Consider the following 14,182-nt stretch of genomic DNA (forward strand, 5'->3'; position numbering starts at 1 on the left):
TAGTTTCTCCTACTATACTTAATAATTTGGTATTAGAGCAATAATTATCATCAATGTATTGGTGGTAAAAAATAAAATTGTCACGGTTCCTCCACAATAGTCCCCCACTATTAGGAAGTGAGGTAAATTATGGGTAACTTTATTCAGCAACAGTAGCAAGAGGGATTGAGGCAATTAATATTCCACACTTACTGAAAATTGACCCTAGATCTATTGAAAAAAATATCTTTGCATGAACTAACTGCATCAACCCGTGAGGATATAATCATCATCAACATTATTGGCATAATTGTTAGCTTTGACGGCTCCTGTGGGTAGCTAAGTTGGTACTCAAGCGAGGAGTTACTCCAATAATTTTTGAATTTGAATCACTATGTTAGTAGTGGAGATGCTCCGTGCAAGAAGCCCCTCATCTAGGAGGCTACTCGATAGACTAAAACGACCTTTAAGCTCCCACTGTGACGTGGCTTGTTACTTATGAGAAAACGACTCTGTGTTCATGGATCAACTTCTTCGTTGTTTCTTTTTTTTAAAAAAAAAATATTTTTAATTCTGATTTAAAAAATAAAAATATTAAAAAATAATTTGTGATTAATAATCCGTGAATTTAAATTTTATTTCTGATCACCCATTTATGAATTTAAATTTTATTTCTGATCACCCATTTATGAATTTAAATTTTATTAAAATTTAATTATATAGAATGTAGAATAAAAAGATAAGAGAAATATATATAATAAAAAGTATGAGACACGTAAAAGAATTATTGAGAGATTTTTTTAATAGTGAAAAGATTTATGAAACTTTTTATTTTTGACATAATGCAGAGTAATAAAGAAATTTATAGAAAGATTCCAAAATTACATATGCCCTTATGATACATATTGTGACATGCTATGGATCGACATTGGAATGAAGTGCTGCTCGGTAGACTAAAATGATCCTTTAAGATTTATCTCTCTTATAAATTTCTTCTCCCACCCTCTAACACAGCTCCCTTTCTTTTTCAGATTTTGTCTCCTTTATAATTAACCTTTATACCTCTAACTTTTTTACTTGTAATTTTTTAAAATTTTATTTAGTTTTATTTTTTAATCAATATTATTTATTATTTTTTTATCATTTTTTTTATTTATACTTATATTTTTTTCAATTTTATTTAATTTTTATTTAGTTTTATTTTTTAAATCATTTTTGTTTATTATTTTTTTATCAAATTTTTTATTTTTTTATTTTATATAATTTTTAACATAGTTCAGAATCTCTCCCTTCCTTTAAATTACTTTTCTAATTCAACACTTAAATTATCCTCATCCAACACTTAACACATGTCAGAACCTCTATTCCCTTAAAATTACTCCGTCCAACTCTTGACATATGACACATGTCAGAACCTCTCACTTTCTTTAAATTATTCACCCTCTAACTCTTGACATATGTCAAAACACCTCTCTCATTTTAAATTACCATCTTCCAACCTTACACATATCAGAACCTTTTTTTCTTTTAAATTGATTAAAATTTTTATTTTTATATATTTTCATATATTTTTTCATGTACTCTTTATTTTAAAAAAAAATATTTATTTATAAATTATAAATATGTTTACTATTAATTGTTTGTTTGTTTTTTTTAGTTTCATATATATAATTTTTATTTTGATTCATATTTTAAATTTTTATAAATAATAATTCCTAAAATCTATAATTAAATAATAAATAACAAATTACAAACATATAAAAAAATAAATTATTAAAAAAATAAAACTGATAAAAAAAAATTAATTAAAAACTGATTTAAAAAATAAAACTAATAAAAACAAAGAAATAAAACTTTAAAAAAACGTGGATGAGAACAAGGACAGGATATAAAGGTAAAAAAAATTGGATGGAGAAGGGAGGTGAGGGTGTCCCCCTCACAAAGTAGTTTTCATCTCCCTTTCACATACCGTGGATAGTGGACATTTAAAGATGAAGTGCAATTACTTTTTGCTCCAATAATTGATGACTGACGGTATGCGCTTGTCACCCAGAAAGTAGAGGATTTTGGGAGCTCTCAGTCATCTCCTCCTCTAATATCCGTTTGCTTTCACTGGTGATCTTGTACTGCGGGTAGTCAGCACATGTCGGCTAGAAAGAGTAGCCTCTCTGGTGGCGGTCTCCTTCCCACACCGGTAGAGGCTTGACGGAGGCATCACCGCCGGCGACGATGGAGGCGCTGGAGAAGCTGTGAGAGCACAACCTCGGCGAGGATGAAAGGGGCAGTCCTTCATCAGTGGGATTCCGGGGCTGCTCCATCAAGGCAAGGAGCTCTAAAATCCCTCTCTGACCTGCTGTGAGTACAGTAACGGAGTTCGCCAGAATGCTTGCGAGGAGAAGCCAAGGTGTGCAGCCTTGCTGTGGTTGAACCTCAGCCAAGAGGTGCTGCTGCGTGAACTAGTAGCAACCTGATCTCCAGCCGGCGGAGGAGATGGCAGAACAGGCCGGCTGCTGCCGTGGCCAGCAGCTTGAAGAACCAGCATGGAGGGCTTCCTCTTTGCTCCCCATGGCGCCCTCCGTTCTGGCCACAACGTCTCAGTGTAGCTTGGAGGCCTGCGGATCTGAGTTTCGGGCTGTAGCTTGGATCCAAAGTCCGGCACACTGCCATCTCTAGCCTGTCGAACTAGCTACAATGACTTGCCAAGGAACTCCAGCAAGGAAGCCCGCCAACCGGTGGTGGGAAGAAGAGAACCGTAGACGGCTGTGCTACTAGTTCAACGGCCGAAGGGGACGCAACATGGAGCTGCTGCCCGGCTGCTTGTTGGGTGGCCGGAGCTCCGACGTGCATGCGTACACGTATTTATCATCAATCATGCTTAATAATTCTAAAAAATATAAAATCTGGGGAAAAAATTATCAAATTTGACACAAAGAAATCGAAGTTTCGACTTTTTATCATATTTTATTTTGAATTCGAGGCAACTTGGCAAAATAAGGGAAACAGAGAGTGCAAAGAATTATTTACTATCCAAATTGAATAGATCACTAGATTCTGTAGACTTCCAACCTACAACAAATACAACCAAACTTATTTACATGACTTGCAGCCAAACTTTTGAAGACCAAACAAGAGGTTTGTAATTTTTCGAAGCACGCCTATTATGCATCCATGAAGCAAACAGTTCAATTTACAGAAAAAAAGGAAATAAAAAAACAATATTTGGAAAGGATATTTCTAAAACTAATCTTTACCTCCATATTCTTTTAACTTGAAGCAAAGGTGTTGTTTTGTTCACTTCACTAGGATTTCTTGCATTTGTTGCCCAGTCTTTTGCGTGTTGGAAGCTTCAGCACTGACGTCATTGATTCAACAAGGTTTTGTTCTTGCATTAACCTTTTCATAAAGCTGTAGATTTGCTGTCTCAGATGAAGTGTTCTCCATGAGATGCATCAGAACATCAAATACACCTATTGCCGACCATGAAATATTTGGCAAATCCTTGGATTATAACTATGCCCCCTCATCTACATGTTTGGAATGTTTGAAGCATCTTTATCGACTTCTTCCTTCTTCCTAACCCTTTTTAGTACCCTTCCCCATTATCACAGAAGTTATATGTGGCATGGAATCGGACAGATTTGAGTTGCATCTTTGCAAAGCCAGGGTTGTTAATGGAATAGAGATGTCAAGAGGTAACAAAATTTCCTCTAGTTCATGCCACTCAAGATCTTCAGAATCCCCATCTTCGTAGATAACTCTGTACCAATTTGATTCACTATCATACTTGACAACTATTCCAGAAAAATAGTGATCTCCAAATAACTTGTGAACCTTTCTTCCCTCTAACCACTCACCAAAGCAAGGATCAAATGTGGATCCAACATGAGTTGAGGCCTCGCCACAAATCTTTACAGAATCAGGAGGTAAAGGTGGCACACCATCAATTATGATAGCAGGCTCTCCAATCATCTCTGACACAACTGCATGCTCCAACTCTTGGCCATTGGACTCTGGTTCCATCTACCTGGCCAGAGTACAAAAAAGGTAGAAAATAAGCAATTAGGAGGGATGGAAATAATCCATACACAGTTACACACTCAAATTAAAGAAACATCCAAAACTCTTAAAACTTGGAAACTTAGATAAGGGCAAGAGAGAAAATAGGAAGGATAATAATAGTACATAAGTTGATGATTTGAGAAGATTAAAAAAAAATACAGGGACCTATTTCCTAGACATACCTCATTGGAGATTCCAACACAACTACAACTTGTGGTGTTTCTTGTTTGCAATTACAGCAATCTTAGTTAGCAATTTAGAAATGCATAGCATGCATCAAAAATGAAGGGAAAGATCTAGTCAGCAAAGAGAGCATTTCCATGTCATGTCTACTAACCAATCAAGCATGCAATTTGGATCTTAGTCTTAAAAACTAAGGGGTTTGAGTTTTCCTTATGATGTCTCTTTAAGTAGTGATTAATTCTGTGTTCATATTTGGGTATTCAGAAAATGTGTTTTGATTCTTGATATGTCCAGATGCAAATTAGAGGTTTCAGATACTCTTGAAGACTTGACATTCATTGAGTAATTTGTGTACGGGACTTTATACTTTTGTCAAATCACATAATAGCTTATAAAATACATTTACATGATGAAGAATTTGGTTCCAAGATCCCCATAGCCAGGACAATACTCATGGTGTTTCCTCACTTCATTACTGATTAAGTATTAACAACAGTGCTTATAAAGCATCAGAATAAACTAGAGCACAATAAATGAAAAAAAAAATGGACTCGTGGTTATTTTCTTGGACTGATGTATGATTTTTTTTTCTCGACTACAGCATGGTGAAACTTTTCTTTTCAAGAAAATAAATAAAAGTGTTTATTAAAAGAAGTTGCAACCATACCAAGATGATACAAATCAATTCTGCTGTTGAAGTTGTTACGTGCCTGAACCTTGATCAGTCTGTGAAATCTTACTAAGTATGTATCTCTCTCGCCATTTTTGCAATCCGTGTTGCACTGGATATGGTGTATACTCTTGCCCCAAATCCAAATTTCTGCATTTTATAAAATTTTACAAATTAAATTTCTATCGATCCCAAGATGCTCTTACAATTCGTCATGAACTAGATTATGAATTCAAAATCTAAAAGAAAACTCTTTAGTGTACCAATTTGAAAACTTGTATAGACGTTGCGACATCATGAAAGAACAGAGGCCGCTTCCTACTCAAGACGTTCCCAAACTGTGAGCTCTCCAAATCCTATTTCCGAACAACCTATGAAACAGAAAATGGCTTCGCCACCTTACGTCAGGCCAGTTATGGTCAGGATGGATCGATAGGCAACGGGAGTGACTCCGAGGACTGCGAGAAACTCAAAGCAGGCGGAAGCACAATATTCGAGGGAAAAATAGCGAGAGACAGCTGAAAACCACAAGATTCGTGGCAGGCGTCAATGGTGGCTCCGAGAGCAGAAGGGCTGTCGATTCGAACAGCAACGTGGTCGCGGTGATCGGCGGTTACCGGCGAGCGCCGATTCGAACAGCAACACGGTGTTGGTAAAGAGCGTTGGGATTTGGGGGAAATTGGTAGGGTTCCAGGCGGGCCCTGGGCTGCGCGTGATCCGCTAAAAAGAACGGCCATGTCGGTTCTTCCTGGACCGTATGTATAACAATTAAAAATAAAAATATTTTTATTTTAAATAAAAGTGATTAATTTGAATGGTATTTTACTCGATTTAAAAATTTTAAATTATTAATTAATTTAGAATAAATTTATTTTTAAAATATATATATATATATACTAATTATTATTCAATTTATTTTAAAAAAAATCTTATTCTAATACTCTCATTTTTTTAAATCTTTCATATGATTTTGTATATGTATTCTTTATTTGTGATTAATGGTCGATAGTAAAAATAATAATTTTATTTATTATTAAATGATCCACTTTATTATTGATCCTGTCCGAATCAGAAGTCAACAGACGCTGGGCACGTGGCGCTCCCTGACTCGCTGATGTAGACCTCCAACTGGTGGCGCGATGCTCCGGCTAACCTGCACAGAAGTCGGGCCGGGAAGGGGGTTCCCGGCGACGACCCTCCGACGCTCAAGTCAGGTAAATCACGATGAACAAGGTGGCTTCCGAAGTCTCAGAGTACGTACCCAGAATTCTCTCTTCGTCGGTGAAACCTGAAGTTCTTTATATAGAGCTGTGAAAGGTTTGGGCACACGTACCAAGGTACATAAGTGTCCTATGTCTTATCCTAGGTATGCGGCTGTCAGAAAGCTTACATGTCCTTTCCTAGGTACGCGGCTGTCAGAAAGTTTACCTGACCCATATCGCTACAGTCAAAGCATGCCCTCGATGGGACAGCAGAATCCCCTGTCACAATATTTGGAGCATGACACACACGTGAAACCTACAGGTTGTCAGAGAAAGAAATCCTCTGGCCCTTTCCTTTGCTCCAAACTTGTAGTCCGAGCGGACAGATACCTAAACATCCGACCGGACATCCGCAGTGGTTTACTTGTGCTTTGTGGAGACTAACAAACAGGGGTGCTTTATGACTGTGATCGGTCAAAAGGTCAGCTCGGTCCATGACCTTTTTAACTGAGCGTCGGAACCCCGATTTGACAGGGTGCCTCCCAACTATAAGTGCGAGCCGGCCGGACCCTTCCGGGTACTCGATTCCATCGGCCGGCCGGCAGTCCAGTTGGACCGGCCATCTATGGCCGTCCGTCCGGTCGGACCACACTCTCCTCTGGGTGGGCGGCTGTTCCGGTGACTTCCACTTGGCGTTGACTTTGCAAGAAAAAGGGGGGGGCCGCTCTTACTACCGGATCACTTGCCTTCCCTTCAAGTCTAGTCGAAGGAGGCGCATAGTCCGACTGACTAGACTGTGAGTCTAGCCGAACGGCTCCTCCATGCTAATACTCTCCGCCCGGTCAGTGGCAGAGATATCTTTGAATGAATCAATGATGGCTTTCGCCGGATCTCCTCGCGTTCTACGCCAATCTTTGACATCAATGTCGATCATACCTTCATTAAATGCTCTGAATGATTGACTGCCACGTGGAGCAATGCCATCAGAGTACGGAGGCGGTTGCATGGTATTTTGATGTGACCGAAGCAATTCGAAATAAACGGCTAGATGTATGCATTGATTCCCGTGACCTGGATCCGACGGTGGAGGCCGACCGGCCCTCACCCTATAAATTCTTCGTTTCCTTCTCACCTTCACACGCCTCCGTTACCTCTACTGTTGCTCTCTGCGCTGTGGAGCTCCGGCGATCTTGTTGCTGCCTTCTGACGTTCTCCGGCGCCTTTCCTCGATTCATCTCCCCTCAGTAAGGTTTTAGATCTCTCCTCCTTCCTTTCCGATATCTAATTCGCATTTCTTCCCCTAACTCCAGTCTTTGAAATTCCATTCCTTCGTCTTTGGAACTTCCTTTTTTGATTTCTCCTATCTGGATCATGGCCAGTTCCTCTCATCTCGAAGAACAATCCCTAGGCCCATGGTATACTACCATGCGATCCTGTTTCGAACAACGGGATTTTGATATATTGGCTGACAATTTCGAAATCCCCGAGGATATCGAAGTTCGCCTAGCTGGTCCTGCCGCTCGGCCACACAGACCGCCGCGCGGTGGTTTCTATGTCTTTCGCGACCAATTTACCGCCGGTCTGCGGTTCCCTGTACATCCTTTTATAGCAGACGTCTGCAATTATTTTGGCGTGCCGCTCGGAAGTTTAGTACCAAATACCTTCCGTCTCCTTTGCGGCGTTGTCGTTTTGTTTAAGATTCACAACATTCCCCTCCGACCGGAGGTCTTCTTTTATTTCTATTATCCTAAGCAAGCCGAGCCGGGCACCTTTATGTTCCAGGCTCGGCCCGGTTTGGTCTTCTTCAATAAACTATCCACTTCCAATAAACATTGGAAGGACTATTATTTCTATATCCGCATGCCCAGCCAGCCAAACTTTCCGACCCAGTGGCAAGTCAGTCTACCTCCTACTCCCGAGTTGAAGAAATTCAAGACCCGACCGGATTATCTTCACGCCACAAATGTACTAGCCGGTCTGCGGCTCGACATCAACAAACTTCTTCACGAGGGAGTGATGTACATTTTTGGGCTGAGTCCTATACGGACCCCACTTCCGACCGGCTTCGGTAAGAATTTTGCTTGGGCACTTGCTTTAATTGCTAACTGATTTCTTCTTCTCTTCATGCAGCTGACATCGTCATGGACTCGGTGATGGCCGGCGTTCTGAAGAGGAAGGCAGCGGCGCTGGAGGCCGCGGCGGCCAAGGAAATGAAGGCGCTGGGTATTCAGCCGGTCGGTTCTCACGAAGGAGAGAGCGGCACTCAGGCTGAATCGGCCGCTCAGGCCTCTCAACAACAGGCGGCCAGCGGAGCTACCCCCTCCAGGGAACCAACGGCCCCCGAGGAAGGGTCCGTTCGGGAGGAGGAACAGCCACTGCAAAAGAGGCGCCGGGTGGAGACTCCGCTGCGCTCGGCTAACTCCGCGGTCCAACCCTCCGACCGGGCCGCCGTGACTGCTAAAGGCAAGGCGCCTGTGCCCGAGACCATTTCGTCCGACCGGACGCCTTCTGACTGGGACGAGCTGACTGCTCCAGTTGAGGCCACTCCGGTCGACACTCTCCCCCCCGCTCGCCGTTCAGTTCAACGTTCGACCATCCATTCGCGGTTTTCTGCGCCAGCTTCTGATCCCGGTCGGGCGATCCCTGGTCACGGCCGCACAATACGGGTTACTCTTCATCTTCCAACTGAAGAGTTGCTACCAGAAGCCGACCGGCCCACCGTGCCCGAGCACACCATTACTTTGAAAGGGCCCCTCGCCGAGATGTGGGCCGACGCTCGGGCGCGCGTGGCAATGATCCCCCTCCGGAACTTAGCCAACAGCCACATGCAAGCGGCTACGGGGGTAAGTTTGCTGTTTTTTGAAGTTTTGCCTAAATATTTCAGCTCGGCTTTTAACAACTGCGCCTTCTTGATTCAGAGATGGGTGGAAGAGATAGCAGTTTCCAGCCGCCTGGCTATGGCGGACGAGGAGATAAGATAATTGCGGGCGGCAGGCGGTCCGAGCGGCTCCCAAGGCCCTTCCTACTCCGAGTTGCAAAAAGAGCTGAAGAGAGCTCAAACTCTGCTAGCTGCTGAGCAGAAGAAAACAGCTGATCAGGCCCACGCCCTAGCCGAGTCCGAGCGACAGGTCAAGTCGCTTGACACAAAGATAACTCTGGCCACCACTCGGAAGAACACAGCCATCTCCGATCTGGAGAAGAAAAACGTGGAGGCCCGGGGCCTGGAGTTGAAGATAAAGGAGCTGACGGAGCAGCTCGATCGGGAGAAGGCAGGCCGCTCGGCCGATGCGGAGAAGATTGAACGTCTGAATGAGGCCCTCACAAGCTCCACGGCAACCTTCAAAGAATACCAGGATGCCGAGCCGAGCCGAGTCGCCGCTCTCCGACAAAGCCACATCCGATCGCCCGAGTTCTCGGAGAAAATTTGCGAGCGGATGTACTCGGCTTTCGACTTGGCCATTACGGCCACTATGACCTATCTGAAGTCGAAGGGCCTTCTTCCGGAGTCCACCAATATTCCGGCCGGCGATCAAGTGGAGCTCCTGAGCAACATTCCGAGGGACCTCTACGACTACATCGAGTAATTCTTGTAATTTCGCCGCTCGGCTGAACATGAATCTTTTTGTACTTAGGCCACTCGACCTAAGGTTCTAATTTTAATGAAATGCTTTCCTTTCGTGTACTCTATCTTTTTGCACTGTTCCCTGGCTAACACTTGTACGGTCCGTTCGTCTTCTATCACATCATACCTTGGGCATTCGAGGTGCATTCTTCCAAGTGTTTTCCCCAGCTCTTCCGTCCAGCCGAATATCAATCTGGGCTGCTAGCCAGAATCGCTCGTTATAAGCCGATCCGAACCTTTTATACCTCGAGTCCGAGCGGAAAATAGCTTCGGTCTGACTCGGCGGAGAATACGGATAATTGCAGTGTCGACGATATTCCGCTCGGATTATTTATAGACGCCGGCTCGTCTCTCGATCTTTAACGACGGAGCTCGTCGGTTCGTCCGCTCGGATTATTTATAGACGCCGGCTCGTCTCTCGATTTTTAACGACGGAGCTCGTCGGTTCGTCCGCTCGGATTATTTATAGACGCCGGCTCGTCTCTCGATTTTTAACGACGGAGCTCGTCGGCGCGGATATTTATAGCCGGACGGCGCGGCTCTCGATCTTTAACGACGGAGCTCGTCGATTCGTCCGCTCGGATTATTTATAGACGCCGGCTCGTCTCTCGATTTTTAACGACGGAGCTCGTCGGCGCGGATATTTATAGCCGGACGGCGCGGCTCTCGATCTTTAACGACGGAGCTCGTCGATTCGTCCGCTCGGATTATTTATAGACGCCGGCTCGTCTCTCGATTTTTAACGACGGAGCTCGTCGGCGCGGATATTTATAGCCGGACGGCGCGGCTCTCGATCTTTAACGACGGAGCTCGTCGGTTCGTCCGCTCGGATTATTTATAGACGCCGGCTCGTCTCTCGATCTTTAACGACGGAGCTCGTCGGCGCGGATATTTATAGCCGGACGGCGCGGCTCTCGATCTTTAACGACGGAGCTCGTCGGCGCGGATATTTATAGCCGGACGGCGCGGCTCTCGATCTTTAACGACGGAGCTCGTCGACGCGGATGTTTATAGCCGATCGACGCGGCTCTCGATATTTAACGACGGTGCTCGTCGGTTTTTCGCTCGGTTTTTATAGCCGGTCGGCGCGGCTCTACGGTTTAACGTCTGGGCTAGACGGCCTTTTAAGGCTAACTTTGACGCTTCCGTTCGGTGGAGCTTTTTGCCATCCTTATTATCACTTTTGGTTCCTTTCACCCAGCTTGGATAACGTACTCCTGTCCGAACGGCTCAGGGTTTGCTTCGTCGAGCATTTTGGCTCGGATAATATACCTCCGTCCGAATGGTACGGGGCCTTCGTTCCTCGAGCGCTTGGCTCGACCCATTTACCTCCGGCCGAACGGCGCGGGGCCTTCGTAATTGAGTCGGTGGCTCGGATCTTATACACCATGAAGATAGGCCCCTCGGTCGATAATGACAATTGTGTTTACATTTTGCTTCCTACATTTCGAATATACAGCCAAACAGAAAATACACAGCATACATTATATTTGCGCACCTTTCACCCTGCCCTGGAAAGGCTGGAGATAATGTGCGCTTCATGGTTGATCCAAGTCCCACTCCATCTCCATCCGCTCGACGGCCCATCTACCCATCTTCCTCCTATGTGGTCAATTCATCGCTTGACATCAAACTCCCGCTCTTGAGGTTCCAGAATAGGGGTTTGCTATAAGTTGAATTCGGGAGACGAAGTATCTGCTTTTGAGGGAAATGGGACCGTGGCAGTCGATGCTTCCGCCCAGCCCTTGGAGGCTGATGCCGCTTGCTGCTCAGCCGCTCGGCTGGCGCATTCTCTTTCTGTTGCTTCATGAGCTTAGCTGCTCTTGCCTTGATTAGAGCGTCGGGCTTCTTCATGGAGAGCGTTCTCATGTGTTGTCGTCCAACCTCGTCCATTGTTCCCGTTCGGATGCAGGTGCGTTCCCACAGACGGCGCCAATTTGATCCTGTCCGAACCAGAAGTCAACAGACGCTGGGCACGTGGCGCTCCCTGACTCGCTGATGTAGACCTCCAACTGGTGGCGCGATGCTCCGGCTAACCTACACAGAAGTCGGGCCGGGAAGGGGGTTCCCGGCGACGACCCTCCGACGCTCAAGTCAGGTAAATCACGATGAATAAGGTGGCTTCCGAAGTCTCAGAGTACGTACCCAGAATTCTCTCTTCGTCGGTGAAACCTGAAGTTCTTTATATAGAGCTGTGAAAGGTTTGGGCACGCGTACCAAGGTGCATAAGTGTCCTCTGTCTTATCCTAGGTATGCGGCTGTCAGAAAGCTTACCTGTCCTTTCCTAGGTACGCGGCTGTCAGAAAGTTTACCTGACCCATATCGCTACAGTCAAAGCATGCCCTCGATGGGACAGCAGAATCCCCTGTCACAAGATTTGGAGCATGACACACACGTGAAACCTACAGGTTGTCAGAGAAAGAAATCCTCTGGCCCTTTCCTTTGCTCTAAACTTGTAGTCCGAGCGGACAGATACCTAAACATCCGATCGGACATCCGCAGTGGTTTACTTGTGCTTTGTGGAGACTAACAAACAGGGGTGCTTTATGACTGTGATCGGTCAAAAGGTCAGCTCGGTCCATGACCTTTTTAACTGAGCGTCGGAACTCCGATTTGACAGGGTGCCTCCCAACTATAAGTGCGAGCCGGCCGGACCCTTCCGGGTACTCGATTCCATCGGCCGGCCGGCAGTCTAGTTGGACCGGCCATCTATGGCCGTCCGTCCGGTCGGACCACACTCTCCTCTGGGTGGGCGGCTGTTCCGGTGACTTCCACTTGGCGTTGACTTTGCAAGAAAAAGGGGGGGGCGCTCTTACTACCGGATCAATTATAATTTATTTTCTTATTAAATAGATCCAATTTTAATTATTTTATTCATATTGGTCAAATAAATCAATTAATAAAATTAATTTAAAAAAATGAAGAGATAATTTTTATATTCATTTAAAATTTAAAAAAAAACAATTGAAGGCATGTGTGACAAAAGGTCAAACAATTGGTCCTTATTTTATCCCCTCAATAAATCAATGGATCCGATAATTAAAAGTTTAATTTAGTTATTTTAAAATTTTATTTTTTTTAAATATTGATTATTTCGATCACAGTCTCGATTTTAAAAATAATTCGTGACTGACTCTCTTTGAGAGCCAATTTAATCAAACTTTCAGTTAGTTCGATTTTTGATTAATTTAATTAATCTATTTATCTTTTGATTTGTTAAATTTTTTTTTATGAAAATTTGATCGATTCAATTAGATATAAAACAATGAATTTATTCGATTATTAACCTATCTACCAAATATATATTTTTTTCAAAAATATGAATAAAGGATAAGAGCCAGAAAAAATAATTTTCTTATTATAAAAATCATTTAGTTTAAAAATTTTGCATATAAAAAATTATACTTGATACTGTCCAAAAGTCGATGAGATTGAAAGTTGGGATGTAGAGCTCCTATTGACCGTATGTAGACTCCGCTCCAACCTGCAATACAGATTACGTTAGTGCCGAGCTAGGGAAGGAACCCCGGCGTTGGCCCTCCGACGCTCAAGTCAGTCACCAATGATGAAGTAGAAGGCGGAGCAACAACAAGGATGAACAGTAGCACGAATAGTGTCTATTGCATACATCCGTCGATACTTGGACTCCTCTTTATATAGAGTTCCTGTAGCGCGCATGCATACTCCCAAGGCAAGCACGCTTCCCAAGGTTTTTTCTAAAAAAACTTGTTAGTAAAGTATCTTTAACACAGTACCTTAACAGGGGGCATATCTCCAAAGTGACAGTGGTAGTTTCCGTCATACGATCTTTTGATTGTCCATGCCCGGTGTTAGCGATACTAACTCTCAAAAGGATGTCGATGAATAACAGAGGGAGTATGCTGCAAAGGCCGAGTAAGTTGACCGCTCGATCGGAACTTCACTGCTTCTGTGTCCCGTCCGCTCGGTTGGAACTTCGCTACTCCTGTGCATGTGTCCGCTCGGCCATAAATCACATGTTCCTGTGTCTCATCCAGTCGGTCGGAGCTTCGCTACTCTTGTGCATGTGTCCGCTCGGCCATAAATCACATGTTCCTGTGTCTCATCCGGTCGGTCGGAGCTTCGCTATTCCTATGCATGTGTCTGCTCGGCCGTAAATCCACTATTCTTGTGTCTCGTCCAGTCGGCCGGAGTTCCACTGTGCCAATACCGAGTCCTATCGCAAGGCCAAACGGGATAGCTGCAATGAAGTTAAAAAAATTGAATCAGTTAATTTGGAAATTTATTTTTTTTAAAAAAAAAATATTAATTATTTTGATAGTTCGATTATAAAAATTTGAATTTGATTAAACCAACTAAATTTAATTTGACTATAAAAATTTCATTCAGTTTTTCGGTTCAGTATGTTTAATTTTTTTATAAAAATTTGATTGGTTCAGTTAGATAAAAAAAATTGAACAATTCAGTCAGCTGCTCATCTTTATCTAC

At 43.6% G+C, this 14,182-nt stretch overlaps 1 long non-coding RNA gene across 1 annotated transcript; it reads right to left on the bottom strand.

The window, feature by feature from the left end:
- Positions 1–1,810: 1,810 nt before the first annotated feature.
- LOC121984076 lies at positions 1,811–5,596 on the bottom strand. Its single transcript, XR_006112766.1, has 3 exons — positions 5,155–5,596; positions 4,889–5,041; positions 1,811–4,003 (listed from the first exon to the last, which is right to left on the bottom strand). It is a non-coding gene; the product is annotated as an uncharacterized LOC121984076 (long non-coding RNA).
- Between the last annotated feature and the right edge of the window lie 8,586 nt (positions 5,597–14,182).

This window comes from Zingiber officinale, chromosome 5B, assembly GCF_018446385.1.
Source record: "Zingiber officinale cultivar Zhangliang chromosome 5B, Zo_v1.1, whole genome shotgun sequence".
NCBI lineage: Eukaryota > Viridiplantae > Streptophyta > Magnoliopsida > Zingiberales > Zingiberaceae > Zingiber > Zingiber officinale.